Source organism: Mirounga leonina, unplaced genomic scaffold (assembly GCF_011800145.1).
Source record: "Mirounga leonina isolate KUSES-001 unplaced genomic scaffold, KU_Mleo_1.0 Mir_204, whole genome shotgun sequence".
Lineage (NCBI taxonomy): Eukaryota > Metazoa > Chordata > Mammalia > Carnivora > Phocidae > Mirounga > Mirounga leonina.
In genome coordinates this window covers 16,015,552-16,039,031 of record NW_023270513.1, presented here as the reverse complement: position 1 = coordinate 16,039,031, position 23,480 = coordinate 16,015,552, and the positions used below count along the sequence as shown (strand labels likewise).

Below are 23,480 nucleotides of genomic sequence, written 5' to 3'. Positions count from 1 at the left end.
ACACCTTCTTTATTCAGTCATCTGTTGAAGGGCATCTTGGCTCCTTCCACAGTTTGGCTATCGTGGACATTGCTGCTATGAACATTGGGGTGCATGTGGCCCTTCTTTTCACTACATCTGTATCTTTTGGGTAAATACCTAGTAGTGCAGTTTCTGGGTCATAGGCTAGCTCTATTTTTAACATCTTGAGGAACCTCCATACTGTTTTTCAGAGTGGCTGTACCAGCTTACATTCCCACCAACAGTGTCAGAGGGTTCCCCTTCCTCTACATCCTGGCCAATATTTGTTGTTTCCTGCCTTGTTAATTTTTGCCATTCTAACTGGTGTAAGGTGGTATCTCATTGTGGTTTTGATTTGTATTTACCTGATAGTTAGTGATTTATGGATGGACTGGGAAAGCTTTCCCAGGTTACTCATGCCCTTTTTAAGAGGAAGTAATGCAGAAAGAAAGAAATTGCAACTTGGTTCTTTTTACTCTTCCAAAGTTAGGATACTGTGAGCAGAATAGTGTGGAATAATCTAAGGAACTCAGAATATATATGAAGATGTGCCAGAATCCAGAGAGATATCCTTGAATTTTGAAACACGTGGGAAAAACTAAAACATTATGAAAAGTGAGAGAGGTTGGAGCACTAAAGACAGCATAGGATGGTGGGGAAGATGAAACAAGTGTATTCCTTAACTTTTTAGTTATTTAGGGTAAAATAATAAGAATTCAAAAGAGTAGAGTTTAGGCAAAATTGGAGAATTTAAATCCTTTGTAATTCATCTATGGATGTTACATGTTAGATCTTACTTTTTATAAAAATATATTGTGATAAATTCATATTAAGATCTAAGAAAGATTGGGCTCTGCTCAGTGGGGAGCCTGCTTCTCCCTCTGCCTCTGCCTCTGCCTCTCTCCCCTGCTCATGCTCTCCCTCTCTGTCTGACTCTCTCTCAAATGAATAAATAAAATCTTTAAAAAAAAAAAAGATTTAAGAAAGAGATTCAATATGTCTTTTTAATATGGAAGCTATACTCAGAGCTACTGACAAAGAGGGAGTGTGTGTGTGTGTGTGTGTGTGTGTGTGTGTGTGTGTGTGTGTGTGAGAAAGAGAGAGAGAGACCAGGAGCAGGGGACTAATGGTATGAGTGGAGCAGAGGGAAATATTATTCAAAGGCAAGGTACATTATGACAATTTCAGTTTCAAGTGAAGGATAACCCAACTCAAACTAGTTTAAATAAGAGAGAAATCTATTGGAAAGTCCAGAGCTTCAAGCAGAGCTGGTTCCAATCACTCAAAGGATAGTTCTCACTTTTCCTCCTTGACTCCAATTTTCTCTGTGTGTGCTTTATCTTTTGGAAAATTCCCTCCCACTGTATTAACAAATATAGATTTACACCATCTTTATATCTTTTAATTACAGAGATAGAATTTCTTACTCAAGTTCCAGCAAGAGTTCTAGCAATTTCCCCCACAGACTGGCTTAGATCACTTGCCCATTCCTGAACTAATCACTTTGCCAAGGAAACGGGATATTCTTATTGAAAATGCCTATTATCTTACAACTTCTCTGGTCAGTCAGAGAAGTCAAGCTAACAAGAAAAAGTAGAGAAAGAATGAGGTGGAAGAAAATCACATTAAGCAGACAAAACTGTAGCTAACACAATAGACTACCAGCAATATGTCCAAACTGATGATGTGAGAAGGGCACGTATAATATAAGTATAGCAAAAACCAAGTAAAATACTTCAATCTCAATTATCTGGATGTTCTATATAAAAGTATAAGTGGAACACATGCCCATTTTTTTCAGGTCATAGCCTTCATTTTTTTAATGGAATGCTCCACGATTTTGTGTGTTATCCTGGTGCAGAGGCCATGCTAATCTTCTCTATATAATTCCAATTTTAGTATTTGTGTCACCGAACTAGCACAACAGCTTTCATTCATTTTTGTTTTTAATTTTTTATTGTTATGTTAATCACCATAGATTACATCATTAGTTTTTGATGTAGTGTTCCATGATTCATTGTTTGTGCATAACACCCAGTGCTCCATGCAGAACATGTCCTCTTTAATACCCATCACCAGGCTAACCCATCCTCCCACCCCCCTCCCCTCTAGAACCCTCAGTTTGTTTTTCAGAGTCCGTCGTCTCTCATGGTTCGTCTCCCCCTCCGATTTCACCCCCTTCATTCTTCCCCTCCTGCTATCTACTTTTTTTTCTTAACATATATTGCATTATTTGTTAGATAGGTACAGATCTGTGATTCAGCAGTCTTGCACAATTTACAGCACTCACCATAGCACATACCTTCCCCAATGTCTATCACCGAGCCACCCCATCCATCCCACCTCCCCCACTCCAGCAACCCTCAGTTTGTTTCCTGAGATTAAGAATTCCACATAACAGTGAGATCGTATGATACATGTCTTTCCCTGATTGACTTATTTCGCTCAGCATAACACCCTCCAGTTCCATCCACGTCATTGCAAATGGCAAGATCTCATTCCTTTTGATGGCTGCATAATATTCCATTGTATATATATACCACTTCTTCTTTATCCATTCATCTGTCGATGGACATCTTGGTTCTTTCCATAGTTTGGCTATTGTGGACAATGCCGCTGTAAACATCAGGGCACACATACCCCTTCAAATCCCTACATTTGTATCTTTGGGGTAAATACCCAGTAGAGCAATTGCTGGGTCATATGGTAACTCTATTTTCAACTTTTTAAGGAACCTCCATACAGTTTTACAGAGTGGTTGCACCAGCTTGCATTTGCACCGACACTATAGGAGGGTTCCCCTTTCTCCGCATCCCCGCCAACATCTGTCGTTTCATGACTTGTTAATTTTAGCCATTCTGAATGGTTGAGGTGGTATCTCATTGAGGTTTTGATTTGGATTTCCCTGATGCCAAGCAATGTTGAGCACTTTTTCATGTGTCTGTTGGCCATTTGGATGTCTTCTTTGCAGAAATGTCTGTTCATGTCTTCTGCCCATTCCTTGATTAGATTATTTGTTCTTTGGGTGCTGAGTATGATAAGTTCTTTATAGATTTTGGATACTAGCCCTTTATCTGATATGTCATTTGCAAATATCTTCCCATTCTGTCAGTTGTCTTTTGGTTTTGTTGACTGTTTCTTCTGCTGTGCAAAAGCTTTTTATCTTGATGAAGTCCCAACAGTTCATTTTTGCCCTTGCTTCCCTTGCCTTTGGCAATGTTTCTAGGAAGAAGTTGTTGCAGCTGAGGTTGAAGAGGTTGCTGCCTGTGTTCTCCTTTAGGATTTTGATGGACTCCTGTCTCGCATTTAGGTCTTTCGACCATTTGGAGTCTATTTTTATGTGTGGTGTAAGGAAATGGTCCAGTTTCACTCTTCTGCATATGGCTGTCCAATTTTCCCAACACCATTTGTTGAAGAGACTGTCTTTTTCCCTTTTTTTTTTTAAATTTTATTATGTTATGTTAGTCACCATACAACACATCATTAGTTTTTCATGTAGTGAGCCACGATCCATTGTTTTCGTACAACACCCAGTGCTCCATGCAGTACGTGCCCCCCTTAATATCCATCACCAGGGTAACCAATCCCCCCTCCCCCCTCACCTCTAAAACCCTGTTTGTTTCTCAGAGTCCATAGTCTCTCATGGTTCATCTCGCCCTCCAATTCCTCCCCCCCATTTTTCCCTTCCTTCTCCTAGTGTCCTCCATGCTATTCCTTATGTTCCACAAGTAAGTGAAACCATATGATAATTGACTTTCTCTGCTTGACTTATTTCACTTAGCATAATCTCCTCCAGTCCCATCCATGTTGATGTAAAAGTTGGGTATTCATCCTTTCTGATGGCTGAGTAATATTCCATTGTATATATGGACCACATCTTCTTGACCCATTCATCTGTTGAAGGGCATCTAGGCTCTTTCCACAGTTTGGTTATTGCGGACATTGCTGCTATGAACATTGGCATGCACGTGGCCCTTCTTTTCACTACATCTGTGTCTTTGGGGTAAATACCCAGGAGTGCAATTGTTGGATCATAGGGTAGCTCTATTTTTAATTTTTTGAGGAACCTCCACACTGTTTTCCAAAGTGGCTATACCAACTTGCATTCTCACCAACAGTGTAAGAGGGTTCCCCTTTCTCCACAACCTCTCCAACATTTGTTGTTTCTTTCCCTGTCCATTTTTGCCATTCTAACTGGTGTAAGGTGGTATCTCAATGTGCTTTTGATTTGAATTTCCATGATGGCTAATGATGATGAACATTTGTTCATGTGTCTGTTAGCCATTTGTATGTCTTCTTCAGAGAAGTGTCTTTTCATATCTTCTGCCCACTTTTTGACTTGATTATTTGTCTTTTGGGTGTTGAGTTTGAGAATTTCTTTATAGATCTTGGATATAAGCCCTTTATCTGTAGTATCATTTGTAAATATCTTCTCCCATTCTGTGGGTTGCCTCCTTGTTTAGTTGACTGTTTCATTTGCTGTGTAGAAGGTTTTTATCTTGATGAAGTCCCAAAAGTTCATTTTTGCTTTTGTTTCACTAGCTTTTGGAGATGTATCGAACGAAGTTGCTGTGGACAATGTCAAAGAGGTTACTGCTTATGTTCTCCTCTAGGATTTTGATGGATTCTTGTCTCACATTGAGGTCTTTCATCCACTTTGAGTTTATCTTTGTGAATGGTGTTAGAGAGTGGTTGAGTTTCATTCTTCTGCATGTGGCTGTCCAATTTTCCCAACACCATTTATTGAAGAGACTGTCTTTTTTCCATGCATGTTTTTTCCTGCTTTGTGAAAGATTATTTGACCATAGAGTTGAGGGTCCATATCTGGGCTCTCTATTCTGTTCCATTGGTCTATATGTCTTTTTTTGTGCCAGTACCATGCTGTCTTGATGATGACAGCTTTCTAATAGAGCTGGAAGTCCGGAATTGTGATGCCGCCAGCTTTGCTTTTGGTTTTCAACATTCCTCTGGCTATTCGGTGTCTTTTCTGGTTCCATACAAATTTTAGGACTATTTGTTCCATTTCCTTGAAAAAAGTAGATGGTATTTTGATGGGGATTGCATTGAATGTGTAGATTGCTCTAGGTAGCATTGACATCTTCACAATATTGTTCTTCTAATCCATGAGCATGGAACGTTTTTCCATTTCTTTGTGTTTTCCTCAATTTCTTTCATGAGTATTTTATAGTTTTCTGAGTACAGGTTCTTTGTCTCTTTGGTTAGATTTATTCCTAGGTATCTTATGGTTTTGGGTGCAGTTGTAAATGGGATCGACTCCTTAATTTCTCTTTCTTCTGTCTTGTTGTTAGTGTATAGGAAGCCACTGATTTCTGTGCATTGATTTTATATCCTGCCACTTTACTGAATTCCTGTATGAGTTCCAGCAGTTTTGGGGTGGAGTGTTTTGGGTTTTCCACATAAGGTATCCTATCATCTGCAAACAGTGAGAGTTTGACTTCTTCTTTGTCTATTTGGATGCCTTTTATTTCTTTTTGTTGTCTGATTGCTGTGGCTAGGACTTCTAATACTATGTTGAATAGCAGTGGTGATAGTGGACATCCCTGCTGCGTTCCTGACCTTAGGGGGAAAGCTCTCAGTTTTTCCCCATTGAGAATGACATTCGCTGTAAGTTTTTCATAGATGGCTTATATGATATTGAGGTATGTACCCTCTATCCCTATACTCTGAAGAATTTTGATCAAGAAAGGATGCTATACTTTGTCAAATGCTTTTTCTGCATCTATCAATAGGATCGTATGATTCCTGTTCTTTCTTTTGTTAATGTATTGTATCATGTTGATTGATTTGCGGATGTTGAACCAACCTTGCAGCCCAGGGATAAATCCCACCTTGTCGTGGTGAATAATTCTTGTAATGCACTGTTGGATCCTACTGGCTAGCATTTTGGTGAGAATTTTTGCATCCATGTTCATCAAGGATATTGGTCTGTAATTCTCCTTTTTGATGGGGTCTTTGTCTGGTTTTGGGATCAAGGTAATGCTGGCCTCATAAAACGAGTTTGGAGGTTTTCTTTCCATTTCTATTTTTTGGAACAGTTTCAGAGGAATAGGTATTAATTCTTCTTTAAATGTTTGGTAGAATTCCCCTGGGAAGCCATCTGGCCCTGGGCTTCTGTTTGTTGGGAGATTTTTGATTCCTGCTTCAATTTTCTTAGTGGTTATAGGTCTGTTCAGGTTTTCTATTTCTTCCTGGTTCAGTTTTGGTAGTTGATACATTTCTAGGAATGCATCCATTTCTTCCAGATTATCTAATGTGCTGGCATAGAGTTGCTCATAATATGTTCTTATAATTGTTTGTATTTCTTTTGTGTTGGCTGGGATCTCTCCTCTTTCATTCATGATTTTGTTGATTTGGGTCATTTCTCTTTTCTTTTTGATAAGTCTGGCCAGGGGCTTATCAATCTTGTTAATTCTTTCAAAGAACCAGCTCCTAGTTTTGTTGATCTGTTCTACTGGTCTTTTGGTTTCTATTTCATTGATTTCTGCTCTGATCTTTATTATATCTCTTCTCCTTCTGGGTTTAGGCTTTATTTACTGTTCTTTCTCCAGCTCCTTTAGATGTAGGGTTAGGTTGTGTATTTGAGAACTTTCTTGTTTCTCTCTCTTTGCTTAGAGGACCCCTTTCAATATTTTTTGTAGGGCTTGTTTCATGTTTGCAAATTCCTTTAGGTTTTGTTTGTCCTGGAAGCGTATTATCTCTCCTTCTATTTTCAGTGACAGCCTAGCTGGTTATAGTATTCTTGACTGCATATTTTTCTCGTTTAGTGCTCTGAATATATCATTGCCATCCTTTCTGGCCTGCCAGGTCTCTGTGGATAGGTCTCTTGCCCACCTAATTTTTCTACCATTGTAGTTTACATATCTCTTCTCCTGAGCTGCTTTCAGGATTTTCTCTTTGTCTCTGAGACTCGTGAGTTTTACTCTTAGATGTCGGGGTGTTGACCTATTTTTATTGATTTTGAGAGGGGTTCTCTGTGCCTCCTGGATTTTGATGCCTGTTTCCTTCCCCAAATTAGGGACGTTCTCTGCTATAATTTGCTCCAATATGCCTTCTGCCCCTCTCTCTCTTTCTTCTTCTTCTGGGATCCCAATTATTCTAATGTTGTTTCCTCTTATGGTATCGCTTATCTCTTGAATTCTGCCCTTGTGATCCAGTAGTTGTTTATCTCTTTTTCTCAGCTTCTTTATTTTCCATCATTTGGTCTTCTATATCACTGATTCTCTCTTCTGCCTCATTTATCCTAGCAGTTAGCACCCCCATTTTTGATTGTAGCTCATTAATAGCCTTTTTGATTTTGACTTGATTAGTTTTAGTTCTTTTATTTCTCCAGAAAGGGTTTCTCTAATAACTTCCATGCTTTTTTCAAGCCCAGCTAGTATCTTTAAAATCATCATTCTGAACTCTAGGTCCAACATCGTACTAATGTCCATATTGAGTAGGTCCCTGGCAGTTGGTACTACTTCTTGTTCTTTTTGTTGAGGTGATTTTTTTCCAGTCATTTTGTCCAGAGGAGAATAGATGAATGAGAGAACAAAATGCTAACAGGGTAACAATATGCCCAGAAAATATACACTAAACAAATCAGAAAAGACCTGAAACCAGGGGAAAAGAAAGGTAAAGTAAGAAAAAAGAAAAAGAGAAAAAAAAGAAAAAGAAAAAGATAAAAACAGAACAAAACAAAAAAAAACAGAATATGATCAAATATAATCAGGCTGGTGCATAGATCAGTGTCATACACTAGATTTTGGGTGTATTTTGTCTGTTAGAAAAATACGTCTCCCAAAATTTTAAAGAAAGAAAAACTTATATATGTTCAAAAATAAGGGTTGATACGATGAAGTGATGGAATATGAATGTAAAGATGAAAATTATAAAAAAATTTATAAAAGGAATTGATAAGTTAAAAGGGTGTTTGAAAAAAAGAAAGAGGTTTTAAAAAAAAGGAAAAGAAAAGGGAGAGAATGTGATCAGGCAGGAGACTAGAACAAAGCCATACACTAGAGATTTAGGGTATATTTTTATCTCTTAGGAGAAACTGTATCTCAAAATTTTAAAGAGAGAACAACTTATATATATATGCCAAAAATAAGGGTAATTAGTATGAAGGGATAGAATATGACTGTAAAAATGAAAACTAAATATGTTTTTAAAAAAGGGATTGATAAGGGCGCCTGGGTGGCTCAGTTGGTTGAGCGACTGCCTTCAGCTCAGGTCATGATCCTGGAGTCCCAGGATCAAGTCCCGCATCGGGCTCCCTGCTCAGCTGGGGGTCTGCTTCTCCCTCTGCCCTCTTCCCTCTCGTGCTCTCTCTCATTCTCTCTCAAATAAATAAATAAAATCTTTAAAAAAACAAAAAAGGGATTGATAAGATGTTGGTTGAAAAAGGGAAAAAGAAAAATTTAAAAAAAAGGACATTCAAAAAAAAATTAACTTTGAAAGACTAAAGAATCATGGTAAAAAAACCATGGATTTTATATGCAGTATTCCCCTAGCTCTGGAGTTCTGCTGTTCTCATTGATCTGTAAACTTGGTCTTGGCTGGCTGTTCTTGCTGATCTTCTGGGGGAGGGGCCTTTTGCCGTGTTTCCCAAATGTCTTTGCCAGAGGTGGGATTGCCCCGCCCTTGCCCAGTCAGGGCTAAGTAATCTACTCGGGTTTGCTCTTGGGAGCTTTTGTTTGCTGCAAGTTTTCAGTACAGCTTTGGAGGATAAGAGTGAAAATGGTGGCCTCCCAATCTCCGCCCCAGAGGAGCGGAGAACTTGGGGCCCCACGCCTCAGTGCACCCCCAGAGAAAAGCAGTCAGTCACTCCTGTCTCCCCAGTCTCCGGCCGCACTCCGTGCTCACTTGGCCTGTGACTGAGCATTTCTATCTCTGGCACCCGACCCTGTGTGGGGTCTCCAAACCCAGCAGATCCCTGCAGTGCACTCCCCACACCACTCCTCCTGGGGGATGAAAGGGAGTCTCCCCAGATCTGCCACTTGTTGCATCCCTGCTGGAGGAGCAGTGGCCTGACTGGGCCGCAGATCACAGTTTATGGCAATCCCAAGCTGAGGGCCCACTCCACAGCTCTGTCTCTGCATCAGGCTTCCGTGCTCTGGTACCTGGGAGCTCTGCCACAATCAGGCACCCCCGGTCTTTCTGTGACCCTGAGGGTCCTGAGACCACACTGTCCCGTGAGGGTTCCACCCCCCGTTTAGCCACTGGAGCGACGTACCTCAGCGGAGCCGAGTTCTAAAAGTTCCGATTTTGTGCTCCGTGTCTCTATCACTTGCCAGAAGTGGCCGAAGGAGGCCCCCTCCCCCGCTGTCTATCCTCCCGAATATCGCCTTGGATTCACTTCTCCGCACGTCCTACCTTCCAGAAAGTGGTCGCTTTTCTGTTCAGAGAGTTGTTGCTATTCTTTTCTTCAATCTCCTGTTGAGTTTGTAGGTGTTCAGAATGGTTTGATCCCTATCCAGCTGAATTCCTGAGACCAGACGAAATCCAGGTTTCTTACTCCTCCGCCATCTTGCTCCACCCCCCAACAGCTTTCATTCTTAATTAGTATTTCTCCAGTACATTCTTTGGACCAATTGCACCAGAATTATTGGAGAATCTTATTAAAAATAGTTTCCTGGGCTCTACCTTAAATCTGTTGAATCAGAATCTACAAATAAATTCCTCTTGGCCAGAAATCTACAGTTTTAGCAGGTACTCTGGGTGAATTTTATGGATCCTAAAGCTCCAGAGCCATGCTTTTATGTTATTTAGACACATTGAATTGTAATACTGAGAGAAGCTATTGTGTTTGGCTTTGTGATATAGGATATAAGCCAAGTAAGCCTATTTTTATTTTTTTTAAAGATTTTATTTGTTTATTTGACAGAGAGAAACACAGTGAGAGAGGGAACACAAGCAGGGGAGTGGGAGAGGGAGAAGCAGGCTTCCCACAGAGCAGGGAGCCCAATGTGGGGCTCGATCCCAGGACCCTGGGATCATGACCTGAGCCCAAGGCAGAAGCTTAATGACTGAGTCACCCAGGCACCCCACGTAAGCCCATTTTTAGTGCTCAACATATATTCGATGCATTGAATAATTGTTTCTTATTAGTTCAGAATAGTTAAGTAGAAGCCCTAAGAATTAATGAGAATTCAAAATCATAGGTAATTTTTTTTAATGTGGAGACTTCTGGCTATGGTGTAGTAATGAGGACAGCAAAAATTTTCTGCTCTCAAACAACTCTAAAACTTTACAGTATTGTTTTTTAAAAAATCACCATTTCAGGAATCTGGAAGAGAACAGAAGCAACCAACAAATCGAGAAACATTTATTCATGTAAAACTGAATTTCAGGAATGAACAATGAAAGTCTGTGGCATTCTTGTCTGGGATTTCTCCCATCCCATCACCATATCAGTGTAAGGTATTTCTATCACAGTGGAGCTGGCAATGAAAATCAGCAGCATCACTGGTACAAGGGGCTGACTTGATTTGGAGTAGAGAATGAAAAACCTATGTCAAATGGCACTGTCAATAAAAGCAGCTACCTCAGTAGAAGATGAGGAGGAAAAGCTAACAGCAATGGTAATCTCAGGGTGAAGGCCTGGTCAGAGTCAGTGGCAGACCGAACAACCAGCTGAAACTTAACTGAAAAATTTTGGATATGAGAGAACCCTGGTGGAGCTCTCCTAGGCTGTCCAGGAGGTTACAGTACAAAGGGAGACCTGAAAGGATTTGGTGGAAATTAATGTCTGGGCAGTACTTGAAAATGACCTGAATTTGTACATATACATAAAGTCACACACAAATCCATCAGCAGTGGGTGGATGCCTACTGACACAAGTTATTTGAGCACAACCTCGACCAATTTTTAGCTGACAATTAAATTATGAAAATACAGAGGTGACTCCTAGGAAGCCAGCTTTAGAAGGAACAAAATGATTAAAAAAAATAATCCCAAGCACCAGAGACCACAAAGCATGGGGGAGACAGATTCCACCAAAAATCTACAAATAAATGAAATAAAACTAGCAACAACAACCAGCTTCAGGGAAAAAAAAAAAAGAATCCAGAGCTCCTACAATATATCACATAAAATGTTGAGTTTTTAAAAATAAAATGACAAGATGTGAAAAGAAGCAAGATTCAAGGGTAGGATCAAGATGGTGGAGTAGGAAGACCCTGAGCTAATCTTCTGTCAAAATCTACACCAAAATCTACAACTACATATAGAACCACTATCTGTGAGAATGAAGTGAGGACTAGCAGAACAGATCATACACAACTAAAGATATAAAGAAAAAAAATCACCTGGAGATGGTAGGAGGGATGGAAATATGATTTGTTCAAGACCCACAGCCCCAGCACAGCAACCCACAAGCAGGAGGGGTATCACAATTGCAGAAGTCCTCCTTGAGGAATGGGGGTTTGAACCCCACACCAGGATCCACAGCCTGGGGGACCTGCATGAAAAAGATGAGCCCCCATAGTGTGTGGCTTTGAAAACCAACAAAGCTTATGTTCAGGAGAACTGGAGGGCACTAGGAAACTGCAACTCTGCTTTTAAAAGGTGTGCACACACTATCACTCATTCTGAGTCCCAGCACAAAGGCAACAGTTTGAAAAATACCTGGGTTACACGTGAGGATCCACTGACTAATTCTAGGGTGGGTGCAGAGAGGCAGGGATCTATTGGAACATTCTCTGGGGACAGAAGCACTGGCAGGTACCTTTCCCTTTTTTAGCACCTCCCTTCTACCTAGCTGGCCCAGTGCTGGTGAGCCCCGTTTCTAACATTCTCCATCTACTGTACAAGCACTGCTTGCCCCATCCTGACTTTCTTCTGAGAATTCACCTTGCCCAAACCACCCACTGGGTCAGAGCCTCTCCCCAGCATCTCACTGCCTTGCCAATCCTGGTGGACAGGCTTGGCCAGCAGCAGAGGCCCTCTCAGGCAGCTCACAGCCCTGAAACTCCTTGTGGACATCCTCAACTGGCACTGGAGCCCATCCCAAGGGCTCCTGTCCCAAGGGACCAGCCCTCCACACTAGAATATCTACTTCACAGCAAGCCACACAGGAGGCCTGCTTTGCCCACCAGTGCACCCATAGCTGTCATGGCCAGGCCTGGCAGCCAGCCATGTTGGGGTTCAACCCCATAAATCAGCATACCCACAGTAGTTGTGGTTAAGCTTTTCAGCTAGATGGGCTGAGGGCCAGACGCACTCACCAGCAAGCCTGTAACAGTCATGGCTGGACCTAGCAGACAGCCATACTGGGGGGTAAGTCTCTTATGGTTTGCCTCCCTCTGTTTTATCTTATTTTATTTTTCCTTCCCTTCCCCTATGTTCATCTGTTTTGTTTCTTAAATTCCACATATGAGTGAAATCATATGGTATTTGTCTTTCTCTGACTGACTTTTTTTTTAAGATTTTATTTATTTGGGGCACCTGGGTGGTTCAGTGGATTAAGCATCTGCCTTTGGCTCAGGTCATGATCCCAGAATCCTGGGATCGAGCCCCACATTGGGCACTCGGCTCAGCAGGGAGCCTGTTTCTTCCTTTCCCTCTGCCTGCCACTCCCCATGCTTGTGCTTTCTTTTGACATCCATTTGCATGATAAATGTTTCTCCATCCTCTTACTTTCAATCTGCAGATGTCTTTAGGTCTAACATGGGTGTCTTTAGGGAGCATATAGATAGGCCTTGTTTTTTTATGCATTCTGGCACCTTATGTTTTTTGATTGGAGTAGTTAGTCCATTTACATTCAAAGCAATTATTGATAGATATGTATTTATTGCCATTTTTTACTTGTTTTGTCATTGTTTCTGGAGGTTTTCTCTCTTCCTTTCTAGTCTTTGTCACTTTTGGTCTTTCCTTCCCACTCAGAGTCCCCTTTAATATTTCTTGCAGAGCTGGTTTAGTGGTCACTAACTCCTTTAGTTTTTGTTTGTCTGGGAAACTCTATCTTAGGGAACTCAGTGACTCCAGCAAATGTAATAATATTCATATCATAGGAATCCAGAAGAAAGAGAGAGAAAGGGGGCCAGAAAGTGGTTCCATTCAGCTCTTTTGTCCCAGGAGAAGGGATTCCAATGATTTCTGCTCTCAGGAAGACCTCCCAGAAGAGCTAACAATTTCCCCTTTTGTGTCTTAGGCATTTTTCAGATCACTGTTACCACACTGTCTGTCTCCAGGTTGCCTACATGCCTGGAGCAATTCAGAAAGAGCACTTTGGGCTCTTTCCAAGCCAAGCCACCTGACTTTTTAAACTTTTAAAACTCCAAACTTTAGGGACCTGGTGTGGCAGGCACATGCACTGGTCTTCTGGGAGAGCATTCCACTGTACTGGGACTGATGCAGTTTTGACCCAGAAGGGCAGTGATGCCAGAGTGCAGGGGCATGGCATTTGGAGCAAAGCAGTCTAAACAGCCAGTGTCCAGTTGAGCTGCCCTAGCAGGGTTTCTCTGCATGTATGCTGAGCAGTGGGAGAGGGAAATGGTGAATTTTGTCCCTGAAGAGGCAATGCCACCTCTCACAGACGCACTTCATGAAGAGGGAACAGCCTGTCTCCATTCTTCTATGGAACTAGAAGTCAACCACAAGGAAAAAATATGGAAAAACAAAAAATACATGGAAGTTAAATAACATGCTACTAAACAATGAATGTGGCAACCAAGAAATAAGAATATATATAAAAAGGTATACGGAAGCAAATGAATATGAAAACATGAAATCCATATATTTGAGGTGCTGCAAAAGCGATTCTGAGAGGTAAGTTTCTAGCAATACAGACCTACTTCAAGAAGCAAGAAAAATTTCAAATAAACAACCTAACTTTATACCTAAAGGAACTAGAAAAACAACAATAGGTGCACCTGGGTGGCACAGTCAGTTATGCATCCAACTCTAGGCTTCAGCTCAGGTCATGAGATAGAGCCCCACATCACATGCTGGACTTAGCTCAGAGTCTGCTTGTGTTTCTCTCCTCCTATCCCTCTGCCTCTCCCACTCCTCCCACTCATACTGTCTCTCCCTAAAATAAGTAAATACATATATATTTTTTAAATTTTATTTTATTATGTTATGTTAATCACCATACATTACATCATTAGTTTTTGATGTAGTGTTCCATGATTCATTGTTTGCATATAATACCCAGTGCTCCATTCAGTACGTGCTCTCTTTAATACCTATCACCAAGCTAGCCCATCCCCCCACCCCCCTCCCCTCTAGAACCTTCAGTTTGTTTCTCAAAGTCCATAGTCTCTCATGGTTTGTTTCCTCCTCCGATTTCCCCCCTTCAAGTAAATACATATTTTTAAAAAGAAAAAAAAAACAACAACAAACAAAATTTAAAACCGGCAGAAAGAAGGAAATAATAGATTAGAGCAGAAATATATGATATAGAGACTAAAAAAAAAAAAAAAATAGAACAGATCAATGAAACTAGGAGTTTGTTCTTTGAAAAATACCAATGAAATTTATAAACCTCTAGCCAGACTTACCAGGAAAAATAGAGAAAGGACTCAAATAAATAAAACCCCAAATGAATGAGAAAAAATAACAACCAATACCACAAAAATACAAGTGATAACAAAAGAATATTATGAAAAACTATATGCCAACAAATAAACAGATAAATTCCTAGAAATATGAACTACCAAAACTGAAACAGGAAAAAATAGAAATATTGAACAGACTGATAACAAGCAAAGAAATTGTGTCAGTAATCAAAAATTCCCAAAAAGCAAAAGTCCAGGGCAAGATGGATTTACAGGTGACTTCTTCCAAACATTTTTTTATTATTATGTTCAGTTAGCCAACATACAGTACATCATTAGTGTTTTTTAAGATTTTATTTATTTATTTATTTATTTATTTATTTATTTATTTATTTATTTATTTATTTGACAGAGAGACAGCAAGAGAGGGAACACAAGCAGGGGGAGTGGGAGAGGGAGAAGTAGGCTTTCCGACTGAGCAGGGAGCCCGATGAAGGGCTTGATCCCAGGACCATGGGATCATGACCTGAGCTGAAGGCAGACACTTAATGACTGAGCCACCCAGGCGCCCCACATCATGAGTTTTTGATGTAGGGTTCAACATTCATTAATTACATATAACACCCAGTGCACACCTCAACTCATGCCCTCTTTAATACCTATCACCCAGCTACCTCATCCCCCCACCACCTCCCTTCATCAGTTTGTTTCCCAGAGTCCAGAGTCTCTCATGGTTTGTCCCCCTCTCTGATTTCTTCCATTCAGTTTTACCTCCCTTCCCCTATGGTCCTCTGCACTATTCCTTATGTCCCTCATCTGAGTGAAACCATATGATAATTGTCCTTCTCTGCTTGACTTATTTCACTTACCATAATCCCCTCCAGTTCCATCCATGTCAATGGAAATGGTAGGTATTCTTCCTTTCTCATGGCTGAGTAATATTCCATTGTATATACGAACCGCATCTTTATCCATTCATCTGTTGAAGGGCATCTCGGCTCTTTCCACAGTTTGACTATTGTGGATATTATTGCTATGTAAATTGGGGTGCATGTGCCTCTTCTTTTCACTACATCTGTGTCATGGGGTAAATACCCAAGAGTGCAATTGCTGGGTCATAGAGTAGTTCTATTTTTAACGTCTTGAGGAATCTCCATACTGTTTTCCAGAGTGGCTGTACAAGTTTGCATTCCCACCAATAGTGTCGAGAGTTCCCCTTTCTCACATCTTCATCAACATTTGTTGTTTCCTGTCTTGTTAATTTTTACCATTCTAACTGGTGTAAGGTAGTATCTCATTGTGGTTTTGATTTGTATTTCCCTGATGGCTAGTGATGTTGAACAGTTTTTCATGTGCTGTTGGCCATTTGTATATCTTCTTTGGAGAAGTGTCTGTTCATGTCTTCTGCCCATTTCTTGACTAGATTATTTGTTTTTTGGGTGTTGAATTTGAGAAGTTCTTTATAGATCTTAGATACCAGCCCTTTATCTGAAATATCATTTGTGAACATAATTTCCCATTCCCTGGCTTGCCTCTTAATTTTGTTGACTGTTTCCTTTGCTGTGCAGAAGCTTTTTAACTTGAATTCCCAAAAGATCATTTTTGCTTTTGTTTCCCTTGTGTTTAGAGATGGCTCTTGAAAGAAGTTGCTGAGGCCGATGTCAAAAAGGTTACTGCCTATGTTCTCCTCTAGGATTTTGATGGATTCCTGTCTCATATTAAGATCATTTTGAGTTTAGCTTTGCGTATGGTGTAAGAGAATGATCCAGTTTCATTTGTCTGCATAAGGTTGTCCAATTTTCCCAGAACCATTTACTGAAGAGACTGTCTTTTTTTCCATTGGTTATTATTTCCTGCTTTGTCAAAGATTAGTTGATCATAGAGTTGAGGGTCCATTTCTGGGCTCTCTATTCTGTTCCATTGATCTATATGTCTGTTTTTGTGCCAGTACCATGCTGTCTTGATGATGACAGCTTTGTAATATAGCTCGTAGTCAGGCATTGCGATGTCCCCAGCTTTGGTTTTCCTTTTCAACATTCCCCTGGCGATTCGGGGTCTTTTCTGGTTCCACACAAATTTTAGAATTGTTTGTTCCAGCTCTGTGAAAAATGTCAATGGTATTTTGATAGGGATTGCAATGAAAGTGTAAATTGCTCTGGGCAGCATAGATATTTTAACAATGTTTGTTTTTCCAGTCCATGAGCATGGAATGTTTTTCCAACTCTTTGTGACTTCCTCCATTTCTTTCATAAGTGTTCTGTACTTTATAGAGTATAGATCCTTTACTTCTTTGATCAGGTTTATTCCTAGGTGTCTTATGGTTTTTGATGCTATTGTAAATGGAATCAATTCCTTAATTTCTTTTTCTTCAGTTACATTGTTAGTGTATAGAAATGCAACTAATTTCTGTGCATTGAGTTTGTATCATGCCACTTGGCTGAATTTCTGTATGAGTTCTATTAATTTGGGGGTGGAGTTTTTGGGATTTCTACATAAAGTATCATGTCATCTGTGAAGAGTGAGAGTTTGATTTCTTCTTTGCTAATTTGAATGCCTTTTATTTCTTTTTGTTGTCTGATTGCTGAAGCTAGGACTTCTAGTACTATGTTGAACAATAGTGGTGAGAGTGGGCATTCCTGTCATGTTCCTGCCCTTAAGGGAAAAGCTCTCACTTTTTCTGCATTGAGAATGATATTTGAGTGGGCTTTTCATAGATTGCTTTTATGATATTGAGGAATGTACCCTCTATCCCTATAATTTGAAGAGTTTTAATCAGGAAAGGATGCTATATTTTGTCAAACACTTTTTCTGCACCAATGGAGAGGATCATAGGGTTCTTTTCTTTTCTTTTCTTTCTTTATTTATTTTTAAAGATTTTATTTATTTGAGAGAGAGAGAATGAGAGAGAGCAAGCACATGAGAGGGGGGAGGGTCAGAGGGAGAAGCAGGCTCCCTGCCGAGCAGGGAGCCCGATGCAGGGCTCGATCCAGGGACTCCAGGATCATGACCTGAGCCGAAGGCAGTCACTCAACCAACTGAGCCACCCAGGCGCCCCTTGTCTTTTCTTTTATTAATGTACTCTATCACATTGATTGATTTGTGAATGTTGAACCATCCTTGCTTCCCAGGAATAAATCCCACCTGGTCATGGTGGATAATCCTTTTAATATACTGTTGGATCCTATTGGCTAGGATCTTGAGTATTTTGGCATCCATGTTCATCAGAGATATTGGTCTGTAATTCTCCTTTTTGTCAGGGTCTTTTTTTGGTTTTGGGATCAGGGTAATGCTGACCTCATAGGACGAGTTTGGAAGTTTTCCTTGTAATTCTTTTTTTTTTTTTTTTTTGAAACAGCTCCAGTAGAATAGGTATTATTTCTTTTTTAAATGTTTGGTAGAATTCCCCTGGAAAGCCCTGGACTCTTGTTTTTGGGGAAGTTTGATTACTTCTCAATTTCCTTACTTGTTATTGGTCTATTCAGATTGTCTATTTCTTACTGTTTCAGTCTTGGTAATTTATAAGTTTCCAGGAATGCATCTATTTCTCCAGATTGCTTCATTTATTCGCATATAGTTGCTGGTAATAATTTCTAAGAATTGTTTCTATTTCCTTGGTGTTGGTCGTGATCGCTCTCCTTTCATTCATAACTTTGTTGATTTGGGTCCTTTCCCTTTTCTTTTGGATAAATCTGACAAGTGGTTTATCAATCTTATTAAGTATTTCAAAGAACTAGCTTCTATTTTTTTTTCTGTTCTACTGTTTTTCTGGTTTTTAGTTTATTGATTTCTGCTCTAATCTTTATTATTTCTCTTCTCCTGCTTGATTTAGGCCTTAATTGTTGTTCTTTCTACAGGTCCTTTAGGTGTAAGTTTAGGTTGTGCATTTGGGATTTTTCTAATTTTTTGAGAGAGGCTTGAATGGCTATGTATTTCCCTCTTAAGACCGCCTTTGTAGTATCACCTGGATTTTGTACCAATGTGTTTTCATTCTTATTAGTTTCAATGAATTAAGTTCTTTTTTAATTTCCTGGTTGACCCAATCATTTTTTAGCTGGGTGCCCATTAACTTCCAAGTGTTTGAGTTCCTTCCAAGTTTCTTCTTGTGGTTGAGTTCCAGTTTAACAGCATTGTGGTCTGAAAAAATGTAGGTAATAATCTCAGTCTTTTGCTAGTGGTTGAGACCTGATTTGTGACCCAGTATGTGATATATTCTGGAGAAAGTTTCATGTGCACTTGAGAAGAATGAATATTCTGTTGTTTTAGGGTAGAGTGTTCTGTATATATCTGTGAAGTCCATCTGTCCAATGTATCATTCAAAGCTCTTCTTTTTCTGTTAATCTGCTTAGATTATCTGTCTATTGCTGTGAGTGGAGTGTGGAGGTCTCCTACTATTAATATATTATTATCAATATGTTTCTTTATTTTGGTTATTAATTGGTTTATAAAATTGGCTGCTCCTAAGTTGGGGCATAAATATTTACAATTGTTAGATCTTCTTCTTGGATAGACACTTTAAGTATGATATAGTGTCTTTCTACATCTATTACTATGGTCTTTGGTTAAAAATCTAATTTGTATGATATGAAGATTGCTACCCCAGCTTTCTTTTGAGGTCCATTAGTGTGGTAAATGGTTCTCCATCTCCTTAGTTTCTTTTTTTTTTTAACTTTTTAAATTTTATTATGTTGTTAGTCACCATACAATACATCATTAGTTTTTGATGTGGTGATCCAGGATCCCTTGCTTTCATATAACACCTAGTGCTCCATGCAGTACGTGTTCTCCTTAATACCCATCACCAGGCTAACTCACCCCCCCTCCCCCCTCCCCTCTAAAAACCTGTTTGTTTCTCAGAGTCCATAGTCTCTCATGGTTCATCTCTCCCTTCGATCTCTCCCCCTTCATTTTTCCCTTCCTTCTCCTAATGTCCTCCATGCTATTCCTTATTTTCCACAAATAAGTGAAACCATATGATAATTGACTTTCTCTGCTTGACTTTTTTTACATAGCATAATCTCCTCCAGTCCCATCCATGTTGATGTAAAAGTTGGGTATTCATCCTTTCTGATGGCTGAGTAATATTCCATTGTATATATGGACCACATCTTCTTGATCCATTCATCTGTTGAAGGGCATCTCAGCTCTTTCCATAGTTTGGCTATTGTGGACATTACTGCTAGGAACATTGGTGTGCATATGGCCCTTCATTTCACTACATCTGTGTCTTTGGGGTAAGTACTCAGCAGTGCAATTGCTGGGTCATAGGTTAGCTCTATTTTTAAGTTTTTGAGGAACCTCCACACTGTTTTCCAAAGTGGCTGTACCAACTTGCATTCCCACCAACAGTGTAAGACGGTTCCCCTTTCTCCACAACCTCTCCAACATTTATTGTTTCTTGCCTTGTCAATTTTTGCCATTCTAACTGGTGTAAGGTGGTATCTCAATGTGGTTTTGATTTAAATTTCCCTGATGGCTAGTGATGATGAACATTTTTTCATGTGTCTATTAGCCATTTGTATGTCTTCTTCAGAGAAGTGTCTTTTCAGGTCTTCTGCCCATTTTTTGACTTGATTATTTGTTTTTTGGGTGTTGAGTTTGAGAAGTTCTTTATAGATCTTGGATACCAGCCCTTTATCTATAATGTCATTTGCAAATATCTTCTCCCATTCTGTGGGTTGCCTCTTTGTTTTGTTGACTGTTTCCTTTGCTGTGCAGAAGATTTTTATCTTGTTGAAGTCCCATTTTTGCTTTTGTTTCACTAGCTTTTGGAGATGTGTCTTGAAAGAAGTTGCTGTGGCCTATGTCAAAGAGGTTACTGCCTATGTCCTCCTCTAGGATTTTGATGGATTCCTGTCTCACATTGAGGTCTTTCATCCATTCTGAGTTTATTTTTGTGTATGGTGTTAGAGAATGCTTGAGTTTCATTCTTCTGCATGTGGCTGTCCAATTTTCCCAGCACCATTTATTGAAGAGACTGTCTTTTTTCCATGGCATATTTTTTCCTGCTTTGCCGGAGATTATCTGACATAGAGTTGAGGGTCCATATCTGGGTACTCTATTCTGTTCCATTGGGCTATATGTCTGTTTTTGTGACAGTACCATGCTATCTTGGGATGCAAGGGTGGTTCAACATTTGCAAATCAATCAATGTGATAGAACACATTAATAAGAGGAGAGAGAAGAACCATATGGTCCTCTCAATTGATGCAGAAAAAGCACTGAACAAAATAGAGCATCCTTTCCTGATTAAAACTCTTCAGAGTATAGGGAGAGAGGGAACATTCCTCAAGTTCATAAAATCCATCTATAAAAAACCCACAGCGAATATCATCCTCAATGGGGAAAAGCTGAGAGCCTTTCCCTAAGATCAGGAACACGTCAAGGATGCCCACTCTCACCACTATTGTTCAACATAGTACTAGAAGTCCTAGCAACAGCAATCAGACAACAAAAAGAAATAAAAAGTATTCAAATTGGCAAAGAAGAAGTCAAACTCTCTCTTTTCGCAGATGACATGATACTTTATGTGGGAAACCCATAAGACTCCACCCCCAAATTACTAGAACTCATCCAGCAATTCAGTAATGTGGCAGGATAGAAAAGCAATGCACAGAAATCAGTTGCTTTCTTATACACTAATAATGCAACTGTAGAAAGAGAAATTAAAGAAACTATTCCATTTACAATAGCACCAAAAGCCATAAGATACCTCGGAATAAACCTAACCAAAGGGGTAAAAGATCTATACTCTAAGAACTACAGAACACTCATGAAAGAACTTGAAGAAGACACAAAAAGATGGAAAAATATTCCATGCTCATGGATCAGAAGAACAAACATTGTTAAAAAGTCTATGCTACCCAGAACAATCTATACCTTTAATGCCATCCCGATCAAAATTCCAATGATATTTTTCAAAGTGCTGGAACAAACAATCCTAAAATTTGAATGGAATCAGAAAAGACCCTGAATCACCAAGGAAATGTTGAAAAAGAAAAACAAGGCTGGGGGCATCACGTTGCCCGATTTCCAGCAATATTACGAAGCTGTGACCATCTCCTTAGTTTCAATCTGATGGTGTCTTTAGGTTCAAAATGAGTCTCTTTTAGACAGCATATGGATGGGTCCTGCTTTTCAATCAATCTGAAACCCTGTTTCTTTTGATGGGAGCATTCAGCCCATTTACATTCAGAGTAAATATTGAAAGATATGAATTTAGTGTCATTGTATAGCCTGTAAAGTCCCTGTTTCTATAGAGTTTCTCTGTTTGTTTCTGGTCTAGAATTCTTTAGTTCTCTCTTCACTTACAGATTCCCCCTCAATATTTCTTGCAGTGCTGGCTTGCTGGTCCCATATTCTTTCAGTTTCTGCCTGTCCTGAAAGCTCTTTATCTCTCCATCCATTCTGAATGAAAGCTTTGCTGGATAAAGTATTCTTGGCTGCATATTCTTTTTATTTAGTACCCGGAATATGTCTTACCAGCCCTTTCTGGCTTGCCAGGCTTCTGTGGACAGGTCTGATGTTATTCTGATCTTCATCCCTCCATATATAAGGAACCTCCTCTCCCTGGCTATTCTCAGGATTGTTCCCTTGGCTGTAAAATTTGCAAGCTTCACTAATATACGTTAGGGTGTTGATCTATTTTTTTTTTTTTATTTTGGCGTGGTCCTCTCTGTCTCTTGGACTCAAAGGCTTGTTTCCTTCCCCAGATTAGGGAAGTTCTCAGCTATGATTTGCTCAAATATACCTTCTATGCTCCCCGCACCCCCTCTGGAATCCCAGTAAGTCTGATATTGTCACATTTCATGGTATCATTAATCTCTCCAAGCCTTTTCTCTTGTGCTACTAGCAGCCTATCTCTGTTTTCCTCAGCTTCCTTTCTTTTCATCAGCTTATCTTCTAGATCACTAGTTTTATCTTCTGCCTCATTTACCTTGGCTGTTAGAGTGTTCAGTTTAGACTGGATCTCATTCATAGCATTTTTTAGTTCAGCTTGATTAGATCTCATTTCTGCTCTTAGAGATTCTATATTGTCATTAATGCTTTTTTCAAGCCTACCTATTGACTTTATGATTTCTATCCTGAAATCTATCTCTGACATCTTGCTTATATCCATATACATTAGTTCTGTGGCAGAGGACATGGTCTCTCTTTCTTTTCTTTGTTGAGAGTTCCTCCTGCTAGTCATTCTGTTGAGGGATGATTGAGTGAATAAGCATAGTCCAAAATATCAACCATGACCCAAGCAACATGCACTGTAGCAAAATCTGGAGTGGTCTGAAAGCCACCATTGAGAAAACAAAGCCAAAATAAAACACAAGGATAAAATTTATAAATTAAAAAAATAAAAAGGGGTGAGGAATGGGGGATTGTAATCTCTCAGTGTGGACAAAATGGTGTATTTCAGTTGTTCCTGGGTGTATTTTCGTCTGTGTGTTAGAGGACATTATGTCCCAAAATTATACGGAAAGTAAAACTTGTATATATATAAAGGTAAATTTGAATAGTGTAAAAAGGACTAAAATAAAGCATATATCTATAAAAAATACAGGTGTGAAAAAATACAATTTAAAAAGGGACTATGAAATATAAGTTGATATAATAAACATCTAGTTGAGATAAGAAGGTAAAAAGAGAAAAAAAAAACTGATAAAGCATAAGAAAAAGAAAAAAAGAAAAAGGAAAGGAGAATCTTATCTGAAAAATAAAGAATTCATGAGGCCACACCTGGAGCTCAATATATAATTTTCCCCTAGCATTGGGATTTTACAGTCTTATGGGATCCATAGAATTGTTGTCCACCTGTTCTTCCAGCCTGTCTTCTGGGAGAGGGGCCTGCCCCACTGTTTCTTGAGTAACCCTGCCTGGGTGGAGTTTTCCCACCCCCTGTCAGGGGTATGGGCCCAGTGGAAACCAGTCTTCAGTGTAGCTTTTTTTCCTTGGGGGGTTTCCTGTTTTCTTCAGATGATCAGAGCAAAA

General features: G+C 39.6%; 1 non-coding gene across 1 annotated transcript; it reads right to left on the bottom strand.

The window, feature by feature from the left end:
* Positions 1-1,816: 1,816 nt before the first annotated feature.
* Positions 1,817-1,922, bottom strand: LOC118026109. The gene has a single exon (XR_004683472.1). It is a non-coding gene; the product is annotated as a U6 spliceosomal RNA (small nuclear RNA).
* Positions 1,923-23,480: the final 21,558 nt, after the last annotated feature.